The sequence below is a fragment of the Hippichthys cyanospilos genome, chromosome 7, assembly GCF_059441005.1.
Source record: "Hippichthys cyanospilos isolate Australia breed blue-spotted pipefish chromosome 7, RoL_Hcya_1.0, whole genome shotgun sequence".
Classification (NCBI taxonomy): domain Eukaryota; kingdom Metazoa; phylum Chordata; class Actinopteri; order Syngnathiformes; family Syngnathidae; genus Hippichthys; species Hippichthys cyanospilos.
Window position 1 is genome coordinate 15,579,601 of NC_142375.1, and position 12,977 is coordinate 15,592,577.

At 38.5% G+C, this 12,977-nt stretch overlaps 1 protein-coding gene across 4 annotated transcripts in view; it reads left to right on the forward strand.

Annotated features, from left to right (window-relative positions):
* Positions 1–3,883: 3,883 nt before the first annotated feature.
* LOC148421244 (homeobox protein MSX-2-like) overlaps positions 3,884–12,977 on the forward strand; it is a 29,085-nt gene continuing 19,991 nt past the window's right edge. The window contains exons 1-3 of one of the 4 annotated variants that reach the window (XR_015866142.1): positions 3,884–3,987; positions 4,211–4,232; positions 4,350–4,448. The gene's annotated coding sequence lies outside the window, so the exon portion shown is untranslated. Of the gene's footprint in view, positions 3,988–4,210; positions 4,233–4,349; positions 4,547–5,203 lie in introns of those variants that run through there. The other 3 variants (XR_015866139.1, XR_015866141.1, XR_015866140.1) reach the window with 3 other exon arrangements.

The window sequence follows — 12,977 nt, forward strand, 5'->3', positions numbered from 1 at the left end:
GTCTTTAAGGACATTATTGCTTGTGTAACTTAATTTAACATTATGGATGTGTAGAGTGAATAGTAGTATGTGTTTGTTGACCTTAAAAAATAGTCAATGCTAATGCTAATCGCGGTTGCTAACCAGTGATTATAGACAAACATTGTTGGTCTCTAAAACTTATCGATAGAATTATGTATTGAAGATAATAAAGAATGAATAACTATATCAACTATATCCACTCACTTCAACTCATCCTCAACCTTAGTAGAATCATATATATATATATATATATATATATATATATATATATATATATATATATATATATATATATATATATATATAAACAACAACAGTAGTCACACACACACACAAATTTAAACTAGCAAAAGTGCTCTGACTAAAAACATACTATCAATCAAGAAATATATATATATATATATATATATATATATATATATATATATATATATATATATATATATATATATATATATATATTTCTTGATTGATAGTATGTTTTTAGTCAGAGCACTTTTGCTAGTTTAAATTTGTGTGTGTGTGTGACTACTGTTGTTGTTTTTTTTCTTTCTATAACTAAATGGTACCAACAATTACATCCACATGTACAATAGATATTCATCTGCATCTAATTTGCACTCACATATTTTCCCACAAGTGCCCGGAATCAGTAATTCAGGGTTATGAGTGTTCGTGGCTGTTGTAAACCTTAAACATAGTCTAAATTCCATGATGAAGGTTTCTTTTGTCACATGCTAGTTTCAGTTGCAAAAGGAACGGAGTCCCAAAGTTTTTATTGGATATTTATTGAAATATTCTTCACTTGGTAAATCTATATCATATTTTGTTTGAAATTCTAACATCATGTAAAAAGCCCAAGGACCCAAGCAGAAAATCGCAGGTAGGCTTTTTGGATGTTGATGACTTTCCCAGGAGTTGGGCCATAGTTCTGTGCTAACACTAGTCATGTCATAATTTTTGTTTCTCAGGAATACCTCTATGTATAACGCTGTACAGTTGTTTATCTGTGCAAAATACAAACAATAAAAGTGGCAATCAAACCTGAGCTAATTTTGGTCTCAGCTCAGTGTCATTTGGTGCCAGGGGCTTTTCAACCTTCACTCCTCCCCCTAATTGATGAATCGAAATGAATTGGGATCCATAATGTTTGGTAAAATGGATGCATCCTGAAGAAAGAGGAAAAGAGAGCAAGGCAGCCTGGCCCAAAAAGGGGAGTTGGATTGAGGCAAAAGGAGGGTGGGTCGGGGCTGACCCCGATGTCTGTATGTGTTGTTGTGTGTCTCAGTGGGTTTCCTCAGCGCTGGCGCCAGCTGGAAATGCCTTCACTAAGCAGAGGCAGTACACACATCATCCTCCATTCAGCTCGACTGGGGCCTCTTTGATGGCAGTAACATAAGACAAGCTGAGAGCGCACACAACAGATCCTATCAAGCTGCCGTTTCAAGGGCGGGAGCGACTGATCATAACTTACCTCGGCTTCAGACGCACAGCTTTTTATTGCCCACTGAGCAAATAACAGTCATAGCTTCTATAGTTGGACTAACATTATTATTACAGTGTAGGATTCATGAGGTAGGCTGCCACCTAGGGGTCATCTCCCATGGCTGCAGTGGCCCAGTGTGGTGCCGGCCCTCTGTGTTCCATCTAATTGTACGGCTTTCATCATTCCTTTTACATTAATCTATGCCCCTGCTAGAGAATAGTCACAGGTTCGCTCTCAAGATGGTCTTTTGAAAAATGACTCAGGAGCCATATGAAATTCCTCATTTGCAGAGCTGGGCGATTCGTCACCAAAGCGACAATTCGCTGATGGAAAGCCAACCTCCGGCGCGCACTTCCTCATTTTTAGCGTATGCTTTATGATGCAAAGCCTTGATTAAAAAAAATACAGAGACTGAGCATCGACTGAAGCAAGTTTACGTCTGTTGATAAAGCACTGTCCAAAGATGGGCATTCTGTTAGCAACTACTCAATGGACGAACAATTGTCCAGCTCCTCTCCTTAGTATGTAATTCTGCAACAAAAACTTTAAACCAATATGATGAAAACAAAACAAATCTGCGTCGCACACACTCTTCTTTGCTTGGATTTTCAAAATTTTAGTCTTTCATCGTAGACTTACACTATAGCAAACTATTTTACAAAGTCTGTTATGTCAAAAAGAAGTTAGAAGACTAGAAAAAAATGTGTAACATGGGAAAATATACGTATACGTAGGAAAATACGTAACACATCTTTTTTTTAGTGTATCTGCAGTGCTCAAAAGGAGAAATATATATGGTTTATCAGAAAATACTGCATCCAAATTTGTTTGCAGTTTTGACGGTTGTATTGAACTAAGCTTGAGGAAACAAAGCCATACTTGACACCAGGAAACAGAGATTTGACATACATGGTTGACCGCCGGTGTTTCCTTCCATTGTCCCCCATTCAATGCACATCATTTTCTTGGTCTGACTATAATGAAGCTGAATCAGTCTGACATTTTATAAATACTGATGAAAAATCCTTCCATCTATCAGTGCTTACTCAAAAAAATTGTAAGAATGACTGAGATTTCTCAGACTCTGACCAAGAAAATGCCGCATTTTGAACGAGAGACAATGGAATAAAATACCGGCTGTCAACGCTGGTTTGCCACATTACTGCCACCTGCTGGTAAGTACAGCTGCGCACATGTTGTTTTGTCAGTCTCCCCTGGGCTTGGTTTCATACAACCATGAAACCAAAAACATGTTTGGATGCAGTTTTTCTTGAAAAACATTTTTCCCTCCCTGCATCCATGGGACACTTTAAGCCGCAAGTGTAGTCCAAACTGTACTGTACTTGAAAATCACCCACTCATGCTGTCCAGAACTGCAGAATATTGCTTTATTCTGATATTTTCACTTTTTTCAATTGTCTCCTCAAAATGACATATCATATGGAAAGTTTCCTAGTTGGTGAAACCCAAGATTAAACAAAATATGTTTGAGAAAGTACAACAAACTGAGACCAGTGGGGGAAAAAAAAAATACAATTAAAAACCAAAGGTCTCCTGAAGGGACCGTGATACTCAGTGAATACACTGGCTGCCAATAGTCCGTTAAGTGCAACATTTAGCTGGACAAGAGACAAACGTCTTGAGAATGCCTTTTCCAAGTACAACAGCTTGCAGCAATTTATGTTATATTGTGTGTGTGTGTGTGTGTGTGTGTGTGTGTGTGTGTGTGTGTGTGTGTGTGTGTGTGTGTGTGTGTGTTTAGGGTGGTGGTAGGGGAGGGGGTGGGGGGCAGAAACAAATATTTGACTGGCTTCCATAATGAAATGGAGATATTTATACACACTGGATTGAGTCAAAGGTTGTGTAATGAATGCACGGCTTCACCAAAGGAGCTTTCTGCCTTCTTATTGTAAACATTTTAGTGACGCTACGGGAACTGAGGATGAAAGTTATTAGAGTTCTAATTCTCTGAGAGAGACAAAGACAATCCACATGATGAAGACAAAGCCCCTAAGGGTTTTTTTGTCTGTTACTCAAACATATTAGGAGATTCAGTTTTGTTTTGTTTTTCTCAGTCTAAAAACAGTCATTACTCTCATTAGTGAGGCAACTGTATCAAAGGAAAATGCAGAACTTTCTATTATTTTAAGAAGCATCCGGTTGTGATCATATGCAGAAGTCACTATTTATATGCTAGTTCTCAATACATTATTTTAATTATTTTTATCTGTGAATAATGGCATATATATATATATATATATATATATATATATATATATATATATATATATATATATATATTGTTCTGGAGCAGTTAAAACAGTTAGACTTGTGCCTTGGTTTTCGTTTTTTAGCGCCGCCTCTGGCCGCTGTTGGGAGTGCATTTCTGAAGGGGAGGGGGAGGTGTTCCAGTTGGGAGCAGTTATGTCGATGCCACACGTTTGTTGTCCGTCCTTACGAGAGCTGGCCCACGAGTGTCTGTGAGTCGTTTTCTTTAGTGGAATATTATTTACCCTAATATGCCCATGGTTGGCCATTCGTGTCATTATAGCTAATAAGCTGGCTAATGTTAGTTTATATCAGCATGTTAAACTGTGCTGCCTTTGAATGTGTTGGCTTGTTAGCATTTTTGCGTTAGCCTATTAGCATTTCATATTGAAGAGAACATTATTTGTGGTTGTATGTTTGATTTAATCTTCACAGTTGTCTACATTGTCTACATTTGGTAAGATGTAATTTTTGCATATGTATTCTTACGTTTGGTATATATTCTTTGCAGTTTTACAAAATTAAAATGAGTGAGAACGACACAACTATTAAAGAAGTTGCCCTCATTTTGCAGTTCGCTGTCTGTCTACCTTGACGAAAACCACCTTAACATCTTGGGAGGACAGAACATATATATATATATATATATATATATATATATATATATATATATATATATATATATATATATATATATATGCCAACGCTACATTAACGCCAATGTTATGCAGATTTTTTGAGAGATGGATTCTGTCTCATTTTCAACCAAAGGTTAGAACAAATTTCAAGTATAGATGCATGTAGAGAGCATGTCGAAAATATTACTTTTCCTTTGTTTGCTTGTTTTTTTTGTCCACTTCCTCTGTGTTTGGGGACGAGGGAATGATCTTGAACTTGTAGTAAAACACAACATGAGTCATCTCCATAGATGTGTGTCTGTTTTGTAAAGACATGATAAGTTACAGATGATTGAAAGCGATCATCAGTGAACGTATTTGTGTCCGCTAGCAGGCTACGTCTTGCAGCGTGCATGGAACACCACGCTCACATTCACCAGCTCGGGTCCTTCAAGGCAACACTCTTAATTAATATGTCACATTGAAAATATTTTAATAGCTAACAAATGGGGCCAAGCGCGTACTGCCCTTTACCATTTATTTTCACCGTGGCTGGCTGGCTGAGACTTACTGGCACGAGACCGTGAATTCTTAGACATCTAAATTAGAAGGAGCCTTCTGATGCATGTGTGGGACTTCTGTGGTCTCCAAGCCCCCCCTGACTCCTTCTTTTAAAAATTTGCTTCGTCCTAATCAGTACCAAATGTAGATCACCCCTGTTGCATTCCCTCTCTGGGTGATAGAGGGATGGCAAGGAAGTGATTGCTTTTAGAGTAGTCTTCTAACCATCCATTTTCTATTCCACCATCAGCTCACTTCAGGCAAGAAGCATCTTACGCCCAAAAAGCAAATCCTGTCGGCTTCTGTTTAACTACGCCCGCCACACACTGCTAAGGAAGAGCCAACAAGATTACATCACACACCAACGATGTACTGCCAAGGCCAACTCGGATGTCAAAATGGAAGCCTCCATATAATACATCGATTTCCATGCAAAGGCCGTAGCGCGCTTTCATTTTGACGTAGGCGGTTACTACCAGTTATCTTTACTCCTCCTTGTGATTTATTCTTATTGGCGTTGCAGTGAGTCTATACCAACATCAACGCTGCCATTAAAAAAGTCAAGTTCAACTGCTGATTAAGATTAAGAAAACAAACACCAATTACTCTGTCATTGAATGATATGGCATGATTATCCAGTGTTAGACACTGACTACGCGGTGCATTCAAATGCAGTTCCATCTATGCATCAAACGTTAAGAACTGCAAATATCTAAAGTGGGCTTTTGCATCAATTTGTAAAAGCTGACATATTTCAAAAAGAGTAATGCGTTTGAAAACACTTCCGTGTTTGCCTTAATTACAGTAGTAAGCCATAGGTGTAAAACTCCGGTCCGCAATGGCCGGTATCCCGCATGTTTTCTGTTTTTCTTTCCCCAACACCCCTGATTCGAATGATTACCTAATTAGTAAACTTTGCAGGGGCTTGAAAATGATCATAATCATTTGAATCAGAGAAGTTTTGAAAACACGCAGGATACCGGCCATCAAGGACTGGAATTTGTCACCTGTGCAGTAAAGGGTTCATCAAGTCACTAATGTTTACGATACCCAATCAAATAACAAGGCTTCTGTCTTCCAATCTTGTCGTTGCAATGTCAATGAATCAAAATAAAGACTAGAGTAGCAGTTGTGTTTCACAAGCTGTTTTTGTTTGTTTTCCTTACAATTCAAAACTTAATAAGTGTAAAAAAAATAAAAGCTAAAGTCTCCATTTTTCATTGTGACTTGCTTAGCAAACTGAAGTAGACCATGATGATTCTTTGCACAGCTATAGCTTGAAACAGAAATCATTGTCAATCAAATCATCTTCAATTGATAAATGTTTTCAATCGAAAATAGATTGTGCCACACAGGAAGGCTGGGTTCTAGATGGGAACACCCAACCTCAGAGCTGGGAGGAAAACCTTTTTTTTTTTTTTTTTTTAACAGCCGAGGCACAATGCCCCCCCCCCCCAACCATCATTTCAACCCCACATTCCAGCTCTTACAGTTACTGATGCTTTCATGTGTCCCAATGAGCACTTATAGGGAATTGCTCATAATTAAGAGGTATTTGTTTTTGGGTGCCGCTGGGTGTTACATTCTTTCTACACATGACATGTTGTGGTCCACTTTATTGCCGCATGGAAAGTTGAGCAAGCGCACTTTATCATCATGAAAAGTCCAGGCAATTATGATTTTAAATTAAATCAAGGCCGTAATTTCGCCTGTAAAACGTGCCACTCTGCCAAGTTGGGCGAAGTGCTTCAGCGGCCGTTATTGCACTTTTTAATCACATTTACATCTAACACCCCAATAAAAAAAATCCTTGCTTTGTACAGCATGTGCTTGCGATTATTAATTAGTGTTTTACTCGCATTTAGGCTGATATTAGGTAGAACTTGTAAAATTAAAAGCCCTCGTTGCCACAGCCTACAATTATAGTTTACTATGTGTTTGTTTTTCAGTCCGTTTTTAATGTTCAGCTGATGCAACAACTTGGCGCTCTCAAGACTCTCAAGTGACTTTCTTCAGCAAAGATGAAGGGAATTTTGTTGCCGGAATTCCAGAGAAGTTGAAGGACAGTGTTCATCTCATTCCTTGCACAGTTGTTTGCCCACAATGTCTTACACAAAAGAAAAAAAGAAAAAAAATGTCTAGCTAGCTCGAGTTATCTGTAATTTCACAATTATTTTCGACCAGTTCTTACATTCCAGATTTAAACTTTTCATCTCATCTTTATCACTACTTATTTATTTTTTCTCGAAATAATAACCAAAAATTTGAATATTTACTTTTTTCTCCTCTAACTTCTACATGATTTCACCTGTTCCAACCTTAAACTGTTCATGTTTTACCTACCACATTTTTTTTCAAAATATCAAAATAAAACAACATTCCATGCCTTTTGTTTTTCCTCTGTAATTTCCATATAGCCACCATATAATTCCAAATTGTGATATCATATTCAATATCATATTCAATGCTGTGTCCACATACTTCCATAATTGTTCATTCAGCTTTCAGCATTCACTTACGATTCTGTAGAAATTGCTCATAATTAAAATTTGACACTTTTTTTTTAAACCTTGCTGAAATCACCCTGTGTATGTATATTGCATAAAATATTAAATGAGATGAAAAAAATATATACTGTCTTGTGTGTGCACGTAAGCCACAGCATGTTCTTTAAAAGGACAGATGGACCAGGCAGTTTGATGATGTTATATAAGTTATGGAAAATGAGCTTATACACACACACACACACACACACACACACACACAGAGCTACATTTTATGAAAAATGTCGACATTATTGCAAGAACTGTTATATTCTGTATAGCCTGTTGATTGCAGGCTTTGTTGTGATCTTGAGTTGAGTTGTGTCGTGTTCCTTTTGGTAATTGTCTTCTTTTTGGATTGAGTCACCGGCCTTGTTGACAAGTGAGCTTCGTGACAGCATTATTTGCTCAAAGAACAGCGTCTCTGGGTTTCACTCATGACATTCATCAACCTATGGAGAACAGAATGTCTTCTCTTCATCGCCTTAGCGATGCACTTAGGCTGATAATCAACAGAAAAGACCTTTTCCACCGAGGCCGATACAAACACTCACACACACGCACGCACACTCATACACCAGGCTGTACACTGGCGCGTAGTGGATATTCATACTGTCCCAATGTCATTTGGTGCTGCTGAAGTGGCAGAAAAGCGTCTGGGTCACAGAGTCAGCTGGCACCACAGTTAATAGCCAGAGAAGGAGTGTATAAATCTGCACACACACACTCACGCACAAACACTTGTGTTGTGTGCGTCTCATCTCGGCCCCCAAGCGCTGCTCTCAGCCCACAATGAGCCGCGCTCTGAAATGTGGAGCCGAGCGATGACAGGCCGATCGGCGATGGACAATGTGTCGTAATTTGTGAGGGGCCAGGCCCTGGGAGGAATGATGGGTAATTAAGAGGAAGACTCTGAGGGACACCACGGGGGCCACTGGTGTGTACTGACAAGCCAACTAACCCCACTCAGGTCTCCACTCTGGTCTCTTGTAACGGGCGCGCACATATGCACACATATACATACACAAAGTATGTGTTTGTTTTTTTTTTCTTTAATTCTCTCTGTTGTTACTGCTGTTTCATTTGTAAATGCAAGCATATATAGTACTGGATGGCTTCTATCTCGATATTTTTACATGGTAGAGTTTGTAAATCGCCTTTTTTAGATAAGCGTGTTCATGTGCTTTAATAATGCAATTGTAAAGTGCTTACTGTAGATCTCCAAAATCGGCACCTCAGGAGACCCGAATAATGTTTATTTTTATTATCATTTAATTTTATGATTATAATTATTATTATCATTTTTATTGTATTTTTTATCATTAGCATTGCATGTTGAGGGAGCAAGCTGTCTTCAACACTTTAAATGATCAATTATTTATAAAAAACAAAACAAAAAAAAAACACCCTCATCTGTGGACTGACCACCAGCGTCATTTTTTATTTGTAATGAAATTCACCAATGACCTGTTGGCCAGATGCTAACAATATGCATGGATTTGTCATCAGTACATTTTAATATAAACTTCTTATATAATTGAAAATAATTTTAATCAAGCCTAAGATAGCAAGTTGTTTAAAAAAAAACTGTAGTCTTAATTTCGAAGAGTCTTGAACATATTTTTAATGTGTCAGATGCACAGGTTAATTGTGTTCAATTAATTACAGTCATGTCTGAAATGTTATTTTTAAAATTATGTTAATCTGATTGTTAAAGTCTAATTTTATACTTTCTGTATGCTGATTAGATCCATTTTCATTCATCAAGCTTCTTATGCACCTAGGTTGATAGGCTCCAGTTGTGGGCGAGAGGGCACGTTCAGGAAAAGAAGGAAGATGTGAAAGTAGACGCACATGTGAAAATGATAGGGAAATTTAACTTAAAAAATGCCTCAACAGCAATAAAAGTTGACTATTTTGCATTTTGAGTAAGAAAGAGCTTGCTTAGCACAGAAGCAGCTCAAGTTTCGCCTACCGCATAAATGCAAAGCACCCAGTGGTGACGGCAAAGCTCTTTGCCAAATTAAACTCAAGAACACCCTACGTTTGAGCAAATTTGCGACCAACAAGTTGGATAGTGGTTCAATATTAATTGACAAAATAGAATGGCACTTTTTCCTCCTGATGTTCCAAAGTAAAGTTTGCAGTTAACACTTGGGACTAGCCTCAAATACAGGAGAAATAGTAAGATGTGCATCTGTCAAAGTCTGTTAAATAATCAACTGAAGCCATTTTTTGTCAGTTTTCATTTTTTAGCACTATTTTTTTCTGTTTTGACTGCAGACATGCTTTTTATTAGGTAATGGTTGCATTTCCTGACTTATTAGCTGAAGCTGTGCAGTGTTAAATGTGTTCAGCTATTTTATGTTGGAAGGTCAAGGTTTTGTAAGGTCACATAACTCCCAGGTTTTGATTACATTAGGGACTGTGTATAGTGAGTGTTTGCATAAATCTTTAATGAACATGAGGATCTTCCGCTTCTGTCAGTTTCAACATTCGATAAATTAAAACCACAATACGTTTGACTAAATTATCCAATGTGCGCCATATAATGGTATCCAAAATCTAAGATTAAAATAACTGGGTCAGTGTTGGCTATCATAGCCAATCCAGAATACAAACTAGAACGGGTGGTTGAAATCCAAAACGTATGAAGCATTTGACCCCGCGGAAAATATCAAATGTTTTCCTTTTCCCTTGCATTTCCTCTCACAAGCTTTTTCATCTTAAGGATTTTTAACCACATTTCTACTGGGACCAAAAACCGCACACAGGACCGAATCCTCAAGGTACACACCACATCGACTCGGTTCCCACAGAAAGCCCTCATATCAGCCCATGTCTGCACATCCCTCCCTTCCATCTCCTTCGCAGCCAGTAAATCACCAAAGCTAGCTCCTGGGCCCATTAAATGTGCGGAGTCTCGGGCTAATTGATAACGTTACAACGTGAACTGGTTCACAGCGCTGCTAAATTGAAAACACCGGTGGGAAAAAGCAAGGGGGGCGCTGGTCGTAAAGACAAGCCGCATGGGAAAGTTTGGGAGGACGGAGAGCGCGGGCCGATGTTGGGAAGAAGGATGCTCTGACATAAGAGAGGAAGCGAAGGTGGCAGAAACATGGAGACAAAGAACAGAGAGACATGTAAAAGACGTGTAAAAGGCATCTGAGGACAGAAACGACAACAACATGCTCTCTCTCGCCTGCGGTCGTGCCAGATCATAACGATATCTGATCACCACATAAGTAGCGCACTAAAAAGGAATCCCACTAACTGCTTGTAACAAGCGCCAATAACAAGGGTGTTAAGATGAGAAAGACATTTGGGTAAAACATCCCGCCAATCATCTGTTAGCTCTTTTCGACCCTGCACGTTGTTTTTATTGCTCGGCTCCATGAGAGGAAAAACTTATCAGAAACAGTTCCTAGTATGACACAGTGTCATTCCTCACCACAGCAAAAATAAAGACACAATAATAAACATGTTGTTGAATGAATCGATCGAGCAACGTCAGCCAAAAATGACCGTTGCGATTTTGACGTCTTGATCGTTTACACCATCTTTCGGCAACAAATGAGTCCTCGGTCATTTTATTTCATCAATCATTTGTCATGTGTGATGGTCCTCATAGAAATGTTGCCTAAACCACTCCAAATGCAAAATTGTCGAGACAGGCAGAAGTAGAAGACTGCAACACTGGTTATTTCATATTAACATACAGCATTGTTTTGTTTAAAACATATATTAAGATTAATAGCAGGTAATCTATTTTTACACAGTGGAACTAGGAGTGTGCATTTATTCATCCACCCATCCATTTTCTTTAGTCGCTTAGCCTCACTATTCAGCTAAAGATAATTTGATATGTAACCCTACACATGGTGTGTAATGTGATTCAAGAACAATTCAGCTTTTAAGGAGTATCTATTCAATTTGGTTTGATTCAGTGTGAGAGAGAGATGTTATGTTCTGTTGGTGTTTGTGTTATGTGTTTTAATATCCTGGGCTTCTATTATTTTCTGTTTTGGGCTTTCTCTCTTTTTTTTATTGTTTTTTGGAGTTGTGGTGTTTTGTTCATGTGTTAAGTTCATGTTTCTGTTCCCCAATTGTCTGTCCTTGTCAGTGGGATTGCTTTCACCTGTCTCCATTCACCTGTTTCTCTTGTGTTGGTCAATCAACGCAGTCTTCCAATTGTTTCTTGTCCAGGTGCTCCTTGTTGTCTCGTTAGTTTTGAGCGTAGTTTCCTGTTTCCTTTCAGTTCTTGTCGGGCGTTGTTGTCGAAGTGTCCTTGTCAAAGTTGTTTCTGTCGATGTAGGATTGCTCTGTTGATTAGTTCCCTGAAGTTTAGTGTTCAAGTATTTTGTAATTAGTTTATTTCCAATATTTGGTACAGTATATTACTTTGTAGTTTTTGACCTTGTTTTCCTTTCGTTATCTTTTTTATTAAATTGTTATTTTTTTCTGGGTGCAACCTTCCTCCCTGCATTTTGGGTCCACCACCTCACCCACCATTCCCTGCTGTAGGCAGGTAGGTAGATAGATAACTTTACTTGCTCCATTTTACTTTCACTCTTCGCAAATAATGATGGAGCTTAAGGTTGCTCGGACCTTAAACAGCTCACTTTTCAAAGCAAGAAAAACTCACCATAAAAACTCCAATGTTGGTGCAAGCTGTATTCAAAATTCTTTATGTATTTATTATCATCCGCCAAATATTTAGACTTTTTGGACAGTCAAAGACTTTAATGTACAGACAATATAATACAAGCACACAAATAGAAAACATCAGTAAACTGGGAGTGTTGGTTGTATTGTTATTTTTGTCATTACTACCCTAGAGCGCATTTATTTCCAGTATTTCTGATTGGAATTTTTTTCATACAATTAACTTAGGAAAAACATGGCACACAACAATACAGAGTTGAAGAACAGACTGATTCATGCTGATTTACGTGGCCATTATGTGAAATCTTGCAGATAGAGGAGCAGATAGAGACTGAGAGCTGAGGAAGAGGAGGAGGGAAACGCGCTTTGATCTTGCCGCTCGTCTGCCATGCTGTTTCCTTTCAAAGTTTCCTGGTAAGTTTCAGTAGACACCGCGGGTCCGCTCTCAGGGATCAGACACTAATGGATCAGTTAAAGGGGCCAATTCTTTATGGCTAGGCTAAGTGTTATCACGTGGGGTTAAAGACACTGACCATGGGGCAAACTCTTGTCAGATAGCTGCTCCTCCTGGCGATAATAGAAGCCCTTTACCAAAGTCCAATTATTGAGCGAAAGTGGCTCTCATTATGATTTTGTTTTGCATCATCTATCTTCCTTAGGAAAGATTGATCACATATTTTGCTGCTATACACACATACCAGTCACACATCAAGGAATTTCTCAAATGCTCCCTGGGTACTTTTGGAAATCGTTTGTCAGCCGGGCAGGACAAAAAGCGGCGATGGATTCCAGAGGTTGAGGTGATCCCTTCCATAC